The sequence below is a fragment of the Dipodomys merriami genome, unplaced genomic scaffold (genome assembly GCF_024711535.1).
Source record: "Dipodomys merriami isolate MVZ:Mamm:240054 unplaced genomic scaffold, mDipMer1.0.p SCAF_3, whole genome shotgun sequence".
In the NCBI taxonomy this organism is placed as follows: domain Eukaryota; kingdom Metazoa; phylum Chordata; class Mammalia; order Rodentia; family Heteromyidae; genus Dipodomys; species Dipodomys merriami.
In genome coordinates this window covers 13,378,874-13,396,635 of record NW_027204492.1, presented here as the reverse complement: position 1 = coordinate 13,396,635, position 17,762 = coordinate 13,378,874, and the positions used below count along the sequence as shown (strand labels likewise).

At 42.5% G+C, this 17,762-nt stretch overlaps 1 long non-coding RNA gene across 1 annotated transcript in view; it reads left to right on the top strand.

The window, feature by feature from the left end:
• The first annotated feature begins 316 nt into the window (after positions 1-316).
• Positions 317-17,762, top strand: part of LOC138839330 (uncharacterized) — an 84,851-nt gene continuing 67,405 nt past the window's right edge. The window contains exon 1 of the long non-coding RNA XR_011375944.1: positions 317-377. This is a non-coding gene — a long non-coding RNA (uncharacterized lncRNA). The remainder of the gene's footprint in view (positions 378-17,762) is intronic.

Genomic DNA, 17,762 nt, shown 5'->3' with positions numbered 1-17,762 from the left:
TGAACATATTATGAATGGGTTCTATAATTAAGAAAATGTTACGAATGGTAGCTGAAAAATTTATGCATGCAGAGAACCCCGTGATGCTAGATAAATTAAATGTTAGGAATTTATAGCTATTTTGTGTGAAATATTTATAACTATAAATTTAAAACTTATACATTTATAACTACTAAATAATACATTTATAACTATTCAGTTATAAATTGTTGGTAGTAATAGATCTAGTTAACATTCAGTTGCTTCATTATGCATTTTTCCAGTTCTGTCTCATTTGACTTTGTGTTATTAATGAATACTTTTTTTCTCCTCTTTTAGTCCTAGTAGAAATGTTTGTGAATAGATTGGACTCTGGAATCTTTGCTGAGCTATGATAGGTAAGTATAGCATGACATTAGTATGTCAAAATATGGCTTAAGTTTCTAAAGATAGTAAACAAAAGCCGTGGGTATATTAAGAAATGTAATTTATCATAAAGTTAAGAGGGAAAATAATGATTAAATCATTAAAATGATTGATGTTTAAAAATTGCTAAGCTATTACACTTGTTTTTTATTTCTTTTTATTCTTTTTCTTTTCTTTTTTAATTGTTATTATAAAGTTGATGTACAAAAGAGTTATAGTTCCATAAGTCAGGAAATGAATACATTTCTTTTAGGGCAATGTCATCCCTTCCCTCACTCTCTCCCATATTTCCCCCCATATCCACCCACAAGTTGAATAGTTCATTTTCAACTTAAGGTATAGTTAGTAACATTGCTGCATTTGTTTACCCTTTGTCCCTCCATTTCTGTGCCCCCCTTTATCATCCCAAAGACAGATAAACGAGACAAAGAGAAAACAAAAGAACTTCAAAGAAAAAGCATCTTGTTTTTATTTCCTGGAGTGTCTTTCTTTCCTTTCTCTCTTTCTTTCTTTCTTTCCTTCTTTCTTTCTTTCCTTTCTTTTTGGGTCCGGTCGTGGGGCCTGAACTCTGGGCCTGGGTGCTGTCTCTCAGCCCTTCAGCACAAGGCTAGTGCTCTACTACTTGAGCCACAGTGCCACTTCCGGCTTTTTTCTTTTTGCTTATGTGGTGCTGAGGAATCGAATCCAGGGCCTCAGGAATGCAAGGCAAGCACTCTACCACTGAGCCAACTTCCCAGCCTTTTATTTTGATTTTTATTGCCAGTCCTGGGGCTTAAACTCAGGTCCTGGGCACTGTCCCTGAGCTTCTTTTGCTCAAGGCTACCACTCTACCATTTGAGCCATAGTACCACTTGTGGCTTATTTCTATGTATGTGGTACTGAGGAATCCAACCCAGGGCTTCATGCATGCTAGGCAAGCACTCTATCACTAAGCCACATTCATAGCCCTCATTTTTGTTTTAAATATGTTGTTATTTTTTAAAAAGTCAGCAGTAGTAATAGGAGGATTCAAACAATGAATTTAGAGCTTCGACAATTAAACAGGAATATATAATGAGGTATACAATCACAAATAAACATATCCTATGTTGTAGTTATAGAAGCAATCCCAATTGCAGAGAGGCAAGGTAAATTACAAAAGATTGATTTTTTTTTGTTCCTGATATTAAAATTTGTCCTTGATCTCTTTCTATGTCACCTTTGCTTTCTGTACAGACTATGGAAAGAAAAGTCTGAAAAGCTTGGACAAGCACTATTTGGAGAAGGAATAACATCCTCTCCTTATAAGGATATTGAGGTGATCTCATTATGAAATCTTCTCTTTAGTAAAATCCATCCCTCTCATTGCTCATTTTCTATATGAATCTATTATTTTACTACTGACTTTACACACCTTTTTTCGTGTCGGTCATGGGTCTTGAGCTCTGGGCATGGGTGCTATCCCTGAGCTCTTCAGCTCAAGGCAAGTGCTCTACCACTTGAGCCACAGTGCTACTTCTGGTTTTCTAGTGGTTAATTGGAGATAAATCTCATGGACTTTCTTGCCTGGGCTGGCTTTGAATTGTGATCCTCAGATCTCAACCTCCTGAGTAGTTAAGATTACAGGGGTGAACCCTAAGTACCCAGCTTTGTTTTCACCTTTTTAACAGAGGCTTCACAAGTACAGAGTTTTTTTCGGTGAAATCTAGTTATCAAGTCTTCCTTTTCTATTATATATTGAATTCTTTTTTTTTTTTTTTTTTTTCACATTCATGAACAGGGTTTATTTAAACATACTTTCTCCACAAAACAAATCACAGCCATCTTATGCCTGGGAATTCTAGGCAGCACTTAAGCATTATCCTTGGAGCTTTTTAAACAGCAAAATTACCAACAAAATGTGGGAGAACATGGCCAAAGTAGAATCCAAAAGACACTTTTTTTGTTGTTGTTGGTCATGAAGCTTGAACTGTGGGCCTGTTCCTCAGCTCTTCAGCTCAAGGTTAGCACTCTACCACTTGAGCCACAGCACCACTTCCGTTTTCCTGAGTGGTTTATTGGAGATAAGAGTCTCATGGACTTTCTTGCCCGGGCTGGCCTCAAAACGCAATCCTCAGATCTCAGCCTCCTGAGCAGCTAGGATTACAGGCATGAGCCACCAGCACCTAGCAAAAGACACTTTTTGTTATTATAAAATATGGAATGGAGGCAACAATGCTGGATAGGAAGTGTACTCATCACCTTGCTCATGTAACTGTAACCCCTCTGTACAGTATTTTCACAATAAAAAAAACTTATTTAAAAAAAAGATGGAACAAGGACAATAGAAGGACCTTGTTTGACCTCAGGTGGCAAAGTGTATGCAGATGACTCAGATGTAACCACAAGAGTGCTTTGGGTAATGGTTCTGGGGTTTTGCATAATGACAAGTAGGAAAACTCACAAATGGAGAGTTAGTGAATAATAAGAAGCCTCTGTAGTGTGTGTGTGTGTGTGTGTGTGTGTGTGTGTGTGTGTGTGTGTGTGTGTGTGTGTGTGACTATAGTAGAAAAGAAGAACAATAGAACAGAATGGAGTCTAGAGGGAAACCTATGCGTGTATGGCCAATGAAGATGGTACATCTATAATCAGTGGGAAATATTTCAGAAGATACTTGTTTTGGGAAAATAGATTCATCACTTAAAGAAGAGTAAACTGCTCTCTGAAACAAAGGCCATAGACCAGCACTACAAAATAGAAATAAAGAGTGGAATGTACATGGGGCTTTAAATTTTCTAATGCCTATTTTTGAAAGTAATATATATTGAATTCTTGTTATCAAATCCAAGGTTTCATACAGCATTAGGCCCTGGAAATTTCCCTCCTTCCTTCCTTCCTTTCTTCCTTCCTTCCTTCTTCCTTCCTTCTTCCCTCCTTCCCTCCCTCCCTGCCTCTCTCTTCCTTCCTTATTCTTTTCTTTTGTTCTTTCTTTTATTCTTTCTTTTGTTCTTTCGTTCTTTCATTCTTCCCTCCTTCCTTCCTTCTCTCCTTCCCTCCTTCCCTCCCTCCCTCTCTCCCTTCCTTTCTTCCTTCCTCCTTCCTTCTTCCCTCCTTCCCTCCCTCCCTGCCTCTCTCCCTTCCTTCCTTCCTCTTTCTTTCTTTCTTTCTTTCTTTCTTTCTTTCTTTCTTTCTTTCTTTCTTTCTTTCTTTCTTTCTTTCTTTCTTCCTTCCTTCCTTCCTTCCTTCCTTCTTCTTCTCTCTCTTCCCTCCCTCCCTCCCTCCCTCCCTCCCTCCCTCCCTCCCTCCCTCCCTTCCTTCCTTCCTTCTTTCCTTCCTCCTTCCTTCCTCTTTCTTTCTTTCTTTCTTTCTTTCTTTCTTTCTTTCTTTCTTTCTTTCTTTCTTTCTTTCTTTCTTTCTTCTCTCCCTCCCTCCCTCCCTCCCTCCCTCCCTCCCTTCCTTCCTTCCTTCCTTCCTTCCTTCCCCCCCCTCTTCTGTTCCTGAGGCTTGAACTCAGGGCCTGGACCCTATCCCTGAGCCTCTCTGTATTTAAGGCTAGCACTCTACCGCTCTTGCCACAGTGCCACTTCCAGCTTTTTCTATATATGTGGTACTGAGGAATTGAATCCAAGGTTCATGCATGCTAGGCAAGCACTCTACCACTAAGCCACATTCCCAGCCCCTTAGAGATTTTATTTTTATTTTTTCTGTTGGTTGTAGGGCTTGAACTCTGGGCCTGGGCCTTGTCCCTCAGCTCTTCAGCTCAAGGCTGGTGCTCTACCACTTGAGCCACAGCGCCACTTCTGGTTTTCTGGTGGTTTATTGGAGGTAAGAGTCTTACAGGCTGGCTCAGTGGTAGAGTGCTTACCATGCATGAGGCCCTCAGTTTTATTCCTCAGCACCACATAAGCAGAAAAAGCTGGAAGTGGCACTGTGGCTCAAGTGGTAAAGCACTAGCCTTGAGCTGAAGAGCTCAGAGACAGTTCCCAGGCCCAGAGTTCAAGCCCCACAACCGACAAAAAGAAAAAAAAGAGTCTCACTGTCTTTCCTGCCCTGGCTGGCTTTGAACTGTGATCCTCAGATCTCAGCCTCCTGAATAGCTAGGATTATAGGTGTGAGCCACTGGCATCTGGCCCCCTGGAGATTTTCTATTAATTTTTTAGTTATTTTATATTTTTATTATATTTATAAAGTATCCTCTTTATAGTATAAACTTTTCCCCACAATTTTTGTTGCCAGTTCTGGGGCCTGAACACATGGCTTGGGCATTGTCTCTGAGCTTCTTTTGCTCAAGGCTAGCATTCTACTGCTTGAGCCAAGGTAACACTTATGGTGTTTTCTATTTATGTAGTACTGAGGAATCAAATCCAGGGCTTCATGCATACTAGGCAAGCACTTTACCATTAAGCCAAATTCCCAGCTCTTTTTCTCTACATTTTATAATATATATTTTTTTCTGTACTTTAAGTCCATTGCCTATATTTTAGTATTTTTGTGTGTGATGAGATTTATGCTCAAATTAATTTTTATTTTATGCCTGTAATTTTTCACAGGCACAATAATTGTTTCATCACCATTGTTTGAAAAAAACTATCTTGTACTGAACAGCTTTTGCACCTTTGTAAAAATAAATCAATCAGGCATAACTGCATGCATCTGTTTCTGAGTTTATATTGATCTTTTACAATGATTTGTGTATACTGCCTTACTTTTTTTTTTGTTTGTTTGTTTGCCATTACTGGGGCTTGAACTCAGGGCCTGGGCACTGTCTCTGAGCTTCTTTTGCTCTACCACTTGAGCCACAGCACCACTTCCAGCCTTTTCTGATTATGTGGTACTGAGGAAATGAACCCAGCGCTTCATGTGTGAGACAAGCACTTTAACACTAAGACACATTCCTGGCCCCTTACAGTTTTTTCTTTTTTTTTTTTTTTTTTGTCGGTCGTGGGGCTTGAACTCTGGGCCTGGGCGCTGTCCCTCAGCTCTTCAGCTCAAGGCGAGCGCTCTACCACTTGAGCTACAGCGCCACTTCCGGTTTTCTGGTGGTTTATTGGAGATAGGAGTCTCATAGTCTCTCCTGCCCGGGCTGGCTTTGAACCGCGATCCTCAGATCTCAGCCTCCTGAGTAGCTAGGATTACAGGCGTGAGCCACCAGCGCCCGGCACAGTTTTTTCTTTATAGTTTTCTTTTATAGTTTTGTTTTTGGCAGTCATAGGGCCTGAACTCAGGGCCTGGGCACTGTCCCTAAGCTTGTTTGCTCAAGGCTAGTGCTCTACCACTTGAGTCACAGCATCACTTCTAGTTTTCTGGTGGTATAGATAAGAATCTCATGGACTTTCCTACTGGGCTGGCTTCGAACCGTGATCCTCAGATCTCAGCCTTCTGAGTAGCTAGGATCACAGGCATGAACCATTAGCTTCTGGCCTTATAGTTTTCTTTTAACAGAACATAAATATGTACAAAAATTAATGTCAAATCTTGTGATCTGGAAAATAAAACAAAAAACTGTAAACTGCTTTTTTTTTTTTGTGCTGGTCCTGGGGCTTAAAATCAGGACCTGGGCACTGTCCCTCAGCTTTTGGTTCAAGGCTAGCACAAGCTGACTTTTTGAGGACAGGAATAAAACCGAATTACCAATATCACTGGTAGATTTTGTATTTGTATCTGACATAACATACATTTCCATTTAAAAGTACTTTTATATTTTTGCCAGTCCTGGGGCTTGAACTCAGCATGGACACTATCCCTGAGCTGCTTTTGTTCAAGGGTAGCACTCTACCACTGGAGCCACAGCACCACTGAAAGGATCCATCACATCCATCCCAGGGGACCACACAGAGGCAGGCAGGCACAGGAGAAAGATTATTACAAGGTTTATTAGAGGAGCCATATTTCCCCCAGGAGAGAGAGCAAATGGCGGCCTTCACTATCTAGGTCTGAGGGGTAGAAAGTGAGGTAGATGGGGGTTCAGGTAGTTCAGGTGGGTCTTGGTGGAGAGAGGGAAGGGCCAGCTGTATGGCAGGAACTCCAGGGCTGGGAGGAGCTCAGGTCTGGGTGGAGCTGAGGACCAAAGGTGGGCATAATACTAACAAGCACTTGTGGCTTTCTGTTTATGTGGTACTGAGGAATCGAATCCAGGGCTTCATGCATGCTAGGCAAGCACTCTACCACTGAGCCACATTCCCAGCCATTAAAAGTACTTTTAATAGCTCTAATAGATTTTAATAAATTTAATAAATTAATAGATAGGAAATGTATATGATTTTTTTGGGGGGGTCGGTTGTGGGGCCTGAACTCTGGGCCTGGGCACTGTCCCTCAGTTCTTCAGCTCAAGGCTAGCACTCTACCACTTGAGCCACAGCGTCACTTCCAGCTTTTTTTCTTTTTGCTTATGTGGTGCTGGGGAATCGAACCCAGGGCCTCAGGCATGCAAGGCAAGCACTCTACCACTGAGCCACCTTCCCAGCTCCCATGTATATGATTTTTGACCTGAATTTTATTAAAAAGTTGAATTCAAATATATTCAAGATGATGTTTGTATTGCTTGCTATGAAATGCTTGCTAAATCTAGTAGAAAGATGATTGACATCAAGAACTTGGGCTAGGCATTGTTGGCTCACAACTGTATTTCTAGTTACTCAAGAGGCTGAGATCTGAGGATCATGGTTCAAAGACTGCCTGGACGGGAAGTCTGTGAGACTCATATCCAACTTATTAGCAAAAGGCAGAAGTGGAAGAGGTGGAGGAGTAGAGAACTAACCTTGAGTGAAAAAGCCCACTGAGAGTATGAGTTCCTTAGTTCAAACCCTATACTCTCTCTCTCTCTCTCTTACACACACACACACACACATACACACACACACACACACACACACACACACACACACACCCATACTCTGATAGAAAGACTGAGTAGCTGAGGAAGCGCATGGGATAAAGCTTGAGATTTGAGGGGGTGCAGCTAGAGACATAGCTAGTAAAGGGTTAGAAGGTAAGCAAAGCACTGTGGAGTTGAGTCGTGGCAGCATTGTTGTGTGTCTTCACCTGCAGTGACAAACTAAAGCCTCAGGATACCCTGGAACTAGACTTCACCACTGCTGTCTTACAGATGAAAAAGCTAAATCTCAGGGTAAGTCATATATGACAAAGGTGATATAGCTGGGCACTGGTGGCTCATGCCTGTAATCCTAGCTACTCAGGAGGCTGAGATCTGAGGATCATGGTTCAAAGCCAGCCCGGGCAAGCAAGTCTGTGAGACTCATCTCCAATAAACCACTAGAAAACCAGAAGTGAACTTAGAGCCCAGGTGTTATTCCTAAGCCTCTTTGTGCTCAAGGGTAGTGTTCTACCACTTGAGCCACAGTGCCACTTCCAGTTTTTGATCATCAGTTCTCAGCCTCTTGAGTAACTAGGATTACAGGTGTGAGCCACTAACGCCAGGCCCAAGAACTTTTAACTAGGAAGTTATGCTGGGTTTGAAATCTACCTTGTGATTTTCAAATTGCTTTCTGCTGGGTCTTAGAATACTGGACATGTTTCGTGTTTACCATGGAGGCTAAAGGAAAGGCTGAGTGTGTGAGGAAGAGTTTAATCAGGGCATTTCTACTTTTAATGTATTTTATGTGGAGAAATGGATGATGAGGACAAAAAGGAAACTCCAGGCAGGAATAGAATGACTCCCCACACCCTGAATTGTCTCTTTTTAGCAAAAGGGGAAGAATTTATTTATTTATTTTTGCTGGTCCTGGACCTCAAACTCAAGGACTGGGTACTGTCCCTCAGCCTTTGTGCTCAAAACTAGCTCTCTGCTACCTGAGCCACAGTTCTACTTGTGGTTTTCTGGTGGCTAATTGAAAATGTTGTCTCATGGACTTTCCTGACAAGGCTGGGTTTAAGCTGTGATCCTCAGATCTCAGCCTCCTGAGTAGCTAGGATTACACATGTGAGCCACCAATGCTTGGTTTATTTTGTATCTTTAAAATTATGTTTTGCTGGGGGCTGGGAAGGTAGCTCAGTGGTAGAGTGCTTGCCTTGCATGCTTGAGGCCCTGGGTTCAATTCCTTAACACCACATAAGCAAAAGAAAAAAGCAGGAAGTGGCGCTGTGGCTCAAGTGGTAGAGTGCTAGCCTTGAGCTGAAGAGCTGAGGGACAGCGCCCAGGCCCAGAGTTCAGGCCCCACGACTGGACCTCCTCCCCCCCCCCCAAAAAAAAAGAATGGCCAATAGACACATGAAGAAATGCTCAACTTCTCTAGCCACAAAAGAAATGCAAATCAAAACAACATTGATATTCTACCAACCATGTTGGTACAAATGACTGAAAAAAATGTGCTGGGTCTCTACCAAAGTCCTTGAGCTCAAAATGACCTTCCAGTGAATTAGAGCTTTGAACACTAAAATATAGAAAAAAATGGAATGAGGAGACAAGATACAAGCTCCACAAACTAAAAGGAAATGATTGTTTATTTTTTTTATTTTATTTATTTATTTATTTATTTATTTTTTTTGTCGGTCGTGGGGCTTGAACTCTGGGCCTGGGCGTTGTCCCTTAGCTCTTCAGCTCAAGGCAAGCACTCTACCACTTGAGCTACAGCGCCACTTCCAGGAAATGATTGTTTAATCACACTGTGAAAAAATAAAGGCAAATGGAGGGACAAAGAGTAAACAAAACAGCAGTGGTGGCTCATGCCTGTAATCCTAGCTACTCAGGAGGCTGAGATCTGAGGATCACAGTGCAAATCCAGCCCCGGCAGGAAAGTCTGTGAAACTTCTCTCCAATACAAAAAAGCACCAGAAAAACTGGAAGTGGCTCTGTGGCTGAAGTGGTAGAGTGCTAGCCTTGAGCTGAAGAGCTGAGGGACAGTGCCCAGGCCCAGAGTTCAAGCCCCATGACTGACAAAAAACAAAACAAAACAAAACAGCAGTGGTACTTACTGGACACTAAGTTGAAAATGAGCTATACAGTTTGTGTCTGTGGATGGGAGGGGAAAACTGAGAGAGAATGAGGGAAGGGGTGACATTGTCCAAAAAAAGAAATGTATGCTTTATCTGACTTCTATAACTGTAATCCCTCTGTACATCACCTTCATAATAACAATAAAAATTAAAAAGAAAAGTAAGGCAAATAGGCACTGGTGGTTCACACCTGCAATCCCTGGTACTCTGGAGGCTAAGATTTGAGGATTGTGGTTTGAAGCCAGTTCAGGCAGAAAATGTGTAAGAATCTTATCTCCAATTAACTACCGAAGAAAGCCAGAAGTGGAAAGATGGTTCAAGTGGCAGAGCGCTAGCCTTAAGCAAAAAGCTCAGGGAGAGCACCTAGAACCTGAGTTCAAGGCCCAGAACTTGCATGAAAAGAAAAAAAAATAAAGTAAGCCAACTTTTTTTTTACACTAGAGTTAAAATTCTTTTAAATTTATTTATATTTTTGATTGGTCATGGGCCTGAACTCTGGGCCTGTGCACTGTCCTTCAGCTCTTCAGCTCAAGGCTAGTGCTCTAGCACTTCAGCCACAGTGCTACTTCTGGCTTTGTTTGCTTATGTGGTGCTGAGGAATCGAACGTAGGGCCTCATGCATGCAAGGCAAGCACTCTACCACCGAGCCACCTTCCCAGTCCCAAGTAAAGCCAACTTCCAAATCTTTCTGCATGGCAAATGGAATAAATCACAACATTCAAATGCAATGGATATGCAAAGACAAATGATTTGGGATGTAGGTGATGATTTTTCTTTATTTCTTCCATTTCTAGAGCCTTTATGCAAATCATCTGAAGAAAGGCAAACCAGCCCATAAGAGAAATGGGCAAGGGCTGGGAAGGTGGCTCAGTGGTAGAGCACTTGCCTTGCATGCATGAGGCCCTGGGTTCGATTCCTCAGCACCACATAAGAAAAAAGCCGGAAGTGGCGCAGTGGCTCAAGTGGTAGAGTGCTAGCCTTGAGCTGAAGAGCTGAGGGACAGCACCCAGGCCCAGAGTTCAGGCCCCACGACCATACCCCCCCCCCAAAAAAAAAAGAGAAATGGACAAGTTTACTGTCTGTTTTATAGAAAAATTGAATGCAAATGGCTAAGAAGCTTATACTCATCACAATTATATTTAAAGTGGTTCAAAATAGGGCTAGAGTGTGAATGGTGGTGTGCGACTGGCATATCTACAAGTATATTAGAGAGATGTCTCAGGATGACTAAGGTGTAGGAGACCTACCTGGTGTAAGAGTAAATTACTAGGGCTGTGTGCTGGTGGTGTACACATATAATCCTAACTACTCAGGAGTCTTAGATCTGAGGAAGCCAGTTTGAAGCCAGGCCAGGCAGGAGAGTCCATGAGGTTCTTATCTCCAACGAACCACCAGAAAACAGCAAATGGCGCTGTGGCTTAAAGTGGTAGAGCACTAGCCTTGAGCAAAAGAGCCTAGGAAGAGCTCGTAGGCCCTGAGTTCAAGCCCCATGACTGACAAAATAAAGATGCTTTCACCTAGTAACCCCACTTCTAGAAATTCATGCTTCAGATAAACCTACTAGGGATTGCCAATAGGCATTTCCTGTGATTACTTGTGAACGAGCAAGCTTCTGGCAAGGATTGGGTAGTGGAGAGCTCCCTGTGAATCCTTGTGAGTGAACTAAAATCATGTCACAGGACAGTGTGTACAGAACTATAGAATAATAACTGTCACAAAATGAAATCTCTTCTTTCCTCTGCTTCCTTCTCCCCCTCCCCTTCTTTGCCCTGTACCATTCTCTCTGTGGCATTGTGGCACCATGGCATTTGTGGCACTGGGACCTCATGCATGCTAGGCAAGCACTCTACCAAGGGAACCTACATCCCAGCCTGTTGATTCGCTTCTCTGTTCATCATGAACCACTTTAGCTTATGGAACTGTAGAAATCCAAAGTTGTGCTGTGTATCCATGTTCTTAGCTCTCTGTCCATCCCTCCCTCCCTCCCTCCTCCTTTCACTCCTCCCTCCCTCTGGCCCCCCCCCATCAGTGTCTGGGTTTAACTCAAGCCCTGCTTTTGGCCTTTTTTGCTGGTCATGGGGCTTGAACTCAGAGCCTGGACTCTGTCCCTGAGCTTTGTTTGCTCAATATTAGTGCTCTCCAGTTGAGCCACAACTCCTCTTCTAGCTTTTTGGGGGTATTTAATTAGAGATAAGTGTCTTACGGTGTTTTCTTCTTTGAAAGCCCCTGGCTTCGGGATCCTCAGATCTCAGATTCCTAGGTAGCTAGGATTACAGACATGAGCCACTGGCTCTCACTGTGCCAGCTTTTTTTTTTGAGGTGAAATTTCAGAGACTTTTCTACCAGGGCTGAGCATAAAACTTGAACCTCTGAATCTCAGTTTTCTGAGTAGCAAAGAATACAGGTGTGAGCCACCTGTGCCTGACTCCATCTCCTTTTTAAAAGTCACTGCTTGGGGCTGGGAAGGTGGCTCAGTGGTAGAGCGCTTGCCTCACATGCATGAGGCCCTGGGTTTGATTCCTCAGCACCACATAAAACAGAGAAAACCAGAAGTGGTGCTGTGGCTCAAACTGAAGAGCTGAGGGACAGTGCCCAGGCCTAGAGTTCAAGCCCCACGACTGACCGAAAAAAAAAAAAGTCACTGTTTATATCTCTTGCCTATGGAAATACATTGTTTTAGGGGATTTGTTGGTTTATTTTTTCTTTTTGCTGGTCCTGGGCCTTGAACTCAGGGCTTGAGCTCTGTTCTTGAACCTGTCTGTGCTCAAAGGTAGCACGCTACCACTTGAACCACAGTGCCACTTCTGGCTTTTTTTGTGTATGTGGTACTGAGGAATGGAACCCAGCGCTTCATGCATGCTAGGCAGGTACTGTACCACTAAGTCACATTCCCAGCCAGTTTTGGGGGATTTGAGATGGTAAATTCCTAGGCCCGTGACTATGAGACTTCCTTTTGGTCTGATCACACACTATGGGGCTCCATTGTCTCTGTCTTTGAGGTTCCCTCAACTCATCTCCTTACCATGGAAACACTGTAGTTTTCTTAATCCCAGAATTAATACATGTTTGTAAGAACCCCATACAATGTGGAAGATGAAATATAGGAAGTAAGGTTTTCCCTGCAATGCATCCCGATTTTATTTTAATTAATCAATTAATTAATTTATTGTTAGTCATTGGGCTTGAACTCAAGGCCAGGACACTGTCCCTGAGCATTTTTGGTCAAGGGTAGTACTCTAGCACTTTGACCTATAGCTTCCTTTCTGGTTTTCTGTTGGTTCTTTAGAGATAAGAGTCTCATGGACTTTCCTGCCCGGGCTGGCTTTCAACTGCCATCCTGTACATCTCAGCCTCCTGAGTAGCTAGGATTATAGGTGTGAGCCACTACCAAAGCCTGGCTCCTCCCAGTAATGGATTCTTTTTATGTATATATAATTTTTTAGTGTAAATAGTATTATATATATATTTCTATAATCTGCACTTTTATATTTGCTGAGGAATTTATAATGGGCTTCTTTCAAGTTCATTAGATATATACATACTATATATTAATGCATACATATACAATATAGCTTATATCCATATTGAAAGGAAGAGAAGAGAGAAGAGGGACAAGATGGGGAGAAACAATAAAAGTGAGAGAGTGCTTATACTTTTTTTTTTTTGTCGGCCATGGGGCTTGAACTGTGGGCTTGGGCGCTGTCCCTCAGCTCTTTGGTTCAAGGCAAGTGCTCTACCGCTTGAGCCACAGTACCACGTCCGGATTTCTAGTGGTTTATTGGAGATAAGAGTCTCACAGACTTTCCTGCCCGGGCTGGCTTTGAACTGCGATCCTCAGATGGCCGGTACCCAGCTGCTTATACTTTTTAACAGCTTCTTGCATTCCACTGTTTGTATAGAACATAATTTTTTTGTGCTGGTCTTGGGGCTTGAACTCAGTGCCTGGCTATGCCACTAATTTTTTTTTTTTTGCTAAAGGCTACCCCTGTACCACTTGAATGACAGCTCAATTTCTGGCTTTTTGGTTGTTAATTTGAGATAAGTATCTCATGGATTTTCTTGCTTGGGCTGGTTTCAAACCTTGATTCTAGCTCTCAGCCTCCTGAATAGCTAGGATTACAGGCATGAGCTACTGCTGCCTGGCTCATAATTTTTAAAACATCCCATCATGATCCGCTGTTCTCAGTTTTGTTTTGTATTGTTTTTATTGTGAAAATACCGTACAGAGGGGTTACAATTACATGGGCAAGGTAATGAGTACATTTCTTATCAAGCATTTGTTGCCTCCTCCTTTGTTTCCCCTTCCCATCCCTTCCCATCTCCACTGCTCTCCTCCATCCCCCCCATATTTTTTGTTTTTATACTGCCTACGGACTGTCTTTCAGGTCCTTGAGGGTTATGATAGAATAGGATTAAGAATAGTTTGTATCACACAGGGTTGTTGAGAAGATAAGATTCTTGTAAACTTCCTAGAGTACTGCTTAATATCTAATAGGCACTCAATACATGATAGTCATTATTGAATAATCATCTGTATATTCTTTTGTTTTTTTTGGGTCTGGTCATGGGCCTGAACTCTGGGCCTGGGCGCTGTCCCTCATCTCTTCAGCTCAAGGCTAGCACTCTACCACTTGAGCCACAGTGCCACTTCTGGCTTTTTTCTTTTTGCTTATGTGGTGCTGAGGAATTGAACCCAGGGCCTCATGCATGCAAGGCAAGGGCTCTACCACTGAGCTACCTTCCCAGCCCCTTGTCTGTATATTCTTTTCTAGTTATCACCCTAGGAAATATTCATTTGGCTGTAACTGCTAGGTAGAAGATACAAATTTTTAAAATGTTATTAATTTGTAAATTTTTTTTTTGGGTCTGGTCGTGGTCCTGAACTCTGGGCCTGGGCACTGTCCCTCAGCTCTTCAGCTCAAGGCTAGTGCTCTACCACTTGAGCCACAGCTCCATTTCTGGCTTTTTGATGGTTAATTGGAGATGAGTCTCATGAATTTCCTTGCCTGGACTGTATTTGAACCATGATCTTCAGATTTCAGCTTCCTGAGTAGGTACAATTACAGATGTGAGCCACAGGTATCCAGTGTACTTAACTCTGTATATGTGTGTGTGTGTGTGTGTGTGTGTGTGTGTGTGTGTGTGTGTGTACATTTTATTAAGAGCATTTTCAAATTCAGTGAAAAGTGGAAAATAAATTCTGTGGTGAATGTTCCTATAATCCATAGTCTTGGTTTGAAGGCAAGCATTTTCTCATTTGATTTATTAGATAACTCTCTACCTGTCCATCCCAATACTGTTCAGTTCAATCCATGATTGAATGTTCCTCTGTTTCCTGCAAATTGGCACCTGGATCCAACAGTTTGATCTGATTTCAGAATTGGTTTCTTTGACAAAATAAGGTTATAGTGTGTTCTTTCACTAGGAGGCACATGATGTCTATCTCTCTTATTTTGTTGTGAGACCGGCCCTGAGAAATCTGGGGGTGCACATCAACAGGGAAACAAAGCTGTTTCCTTTGCAGTGTCTCTCTAGCACCCTCTACTGACAAAATCTCATTCCAGTTTATATTCCTCTGAGATTTATCAAAGCCCTAGTTTGGAGAAAAGAGGCAATATCAGTTACAGGTACACTGATCAGATAAGGAAGACCTTGTAAGTATCTCCAAATATCTCTCTGGGTGAAGCTCTCTTCCCTCTGTCCCACAATTCTAGTGTTCTTGGCCTCCCTGAAAGTTGAACTTAGTCTTCTCAACTCAGAGACACCACAGGGCTCTGCCTAGATACTTGCTTTGGTGCCTAGCCTAAATTCTGTGATGGAAGCTAGAGACAATATTTAGACTCTCTTTTTTTTTTTTTTTTTGTTGGTCGTGGGCCTTGAACTCTGGGCCTGGGCTCTGTCCCTCAGCTCTTCACCTCAAGGCTAGTGTTCTACCACTTGAGCTACAGCGCCACTTCCAGTTTTCTGGTCGTTTATTGGAGATAGGAGTCTCACAGTATTTCCTGCCCGGGCTGGCTTTGAACCGTGATCCTCAGATCTCAGCCTCCTGAATAGCTAGGATTACAGGCGTGAGCCACCAGCACCCGGCTTACCTCTCTCTTTTTTTTAAAGCTGGAGTACAGATATGACCTCTGTACCCAACTTGTGGGTTGAGATGAGGTCTTCCTGACTGTTTATTCAGCTTACCCTTGAATCTGGTCTTGAACAGTGCTCTACTTGTTTGCTGCCTCCTGAGAATAGGGATTTCAGGCATGCATCCCCACATCCTGCTTTTGGTCTCCATTCTTTTTTTTTTTTTTTTGGGTCCGGTCGTGGGGCCTGAACTCTGGGCCTGGGTGCTGTCCCTCAGCTCTTCAGCTCAAGGCTAGCGCTCTACTACTTGAGCCACAGTGCCACTTCTGGCTTTTTTTTCTTTTTGCTTATGTGGTGCTGCGGAATCGAACCCAGGGCCTCAGGCATGCAAGGCAAGCGCTCTACCACTGAGCCACCTTCCCAGCCCCTTTTGGTCTCCATTCTATTGAATTCTTTTGTGCTATCTTTGGTATTTGTTTATTCTTCATTGTATTGATTCTTCTATAGTATACTGCATTGATTTTTTTATAAAATATGAAATCAAATTTGAACATTTATGATCCTAGGATGTTTCTTTCAAGTGGGTATCTCAACGTTTTATTGGCAATGTTTTTCATAACAGTTCATAAAAAGATGTTGTATAATTCACGGCATTTTAGACCCCATGAAATAGGATCTTTTTAAAAAGTAGGATTAAAATTTTTTTTTTGGGTCCAGTCGTGGGGCCTGAACTCTGGGCCTGGGCATTGTCCCTCAGCTCTTCAGCTCAAGGCTAGTGCTCTACCACTTGAGCCACAGCGCCACTTCTGACTTTTTTTCTTTTTGCTTATGTGGTGCTGGGGAATTGAACCCAGGGCCTCAGGCATGCAAGGCAAGCGCTCTACCACTGAGCCACCTTCCCAGCCCCTAAAAAAATTTTTTTTACATGGTTGGTGTCTCTGTATAAAATTCTTCTACTATTTAAGAGTGTTCATATCTTAATTGCCTCTTTAGATAGATTCACAGTTTCATTATTAGATATTCTGTTATGGAGTTTTAGAAGAACTTATTTATTTTGATGGTGCAGGGGGGTGGGGAGTGGGGGAGACAGGGCTTCACTGTGTAGCACAGTTGGGCCTCAAACTCCCTACATGATCCTCATTGGCTTCGATCCTCCTGCCTCCAATGCCCAAAGACCTGAGCACTGTTCCTGAGCACTGTTCCTGAGCTTCTTTTGCTCAAAGCTAGTGCTCTACCACTTAAGCCATAGTGCCACTTCTGGCTTTTTCTGTTTATGTGATACTGAGGAATCAAACCCAGTGCTTCAAGCACTCTACCACTGAGCCACCTTCCCAGACAGCCCTATTTAAAAAATACATCAAATATACTCAATTTAAAATTTTATCTGTTGCCAAGTGCTGGTGGCTCACGCCTGTAATCCTAGCTACTCAAGAGGCTGAGATCTGAGCTTCCTGGTTTAAAGCCAGCCTGGGTAGGAAAGTCTATGAGATTCTTATCTCCAATTAACTAACAAAAAGCCAGATGTGGAGAAGTGGCTCAACTGGTAGAGGGCTAGCCTTGAGTGAAAAAATTAAAGAAAGGGCACACATAGGTTGTGAGTTCAAGCCCTAATACCACACACCCTCTCAAAAAAACAAAAACAAAAACAAAACAAAACAAAAAAACAACAACAACAAAAAAAACCAGCCGGGCGCTTGTGGCTCACGCCTGTAATCCTAGCTACTCAGGAGGCTGAGATCTGAGGATCGCGGTTCAAAGCCAGCCCGGGCAGGAGAGACCGTGAGACTCTTATCTCCAATAAACCACCAGAAAACCGGAAGTGGTGCTGTAGCTCAAGTGGTAGAGCACTCGCCTTGAGCTGAAGAGCTGAGGGACAGCGTCCAGGCCCAGAGTTCAAGCCCCACGACCAACAAAAAAAAAACAAAAACCAAACAAACAAAAAAAAAAACACCTCCTTTTTTTGTTATCTAAAATAGCATAGATGTCCTTCCTATAGCTCCCTCTGCTGGTTGCTTATGGTGCCATTTTTTTGTTTTCTTTTTCTTTTTGCCAGTCCTGGTGCTGTTAGGTGGTACTCAGGAATCAAACCTGGGACTTCAGGCATATTGGGCAAGCACTCTACCACTAAGCCATATTCCCAGCCCCATTTTTTTCTTATATGTTTCATTACATGCCCATTGCCCTAGAAAATTATAGACTATCTTGAGTTCTAGGGTCAAAATGCTTTTCTGTAAAGAGGACTTTCACTTCTCAGAATGTCTTTGGAAAAGATAATATTGGAATCTTGAAAATATCTTCACGAGTTAAAATTCCTTGAGTTACCAGGTGATAGGAATGTAGCCCTTACACTGGTGTTAGGGTGTTAGGGTTGGTTT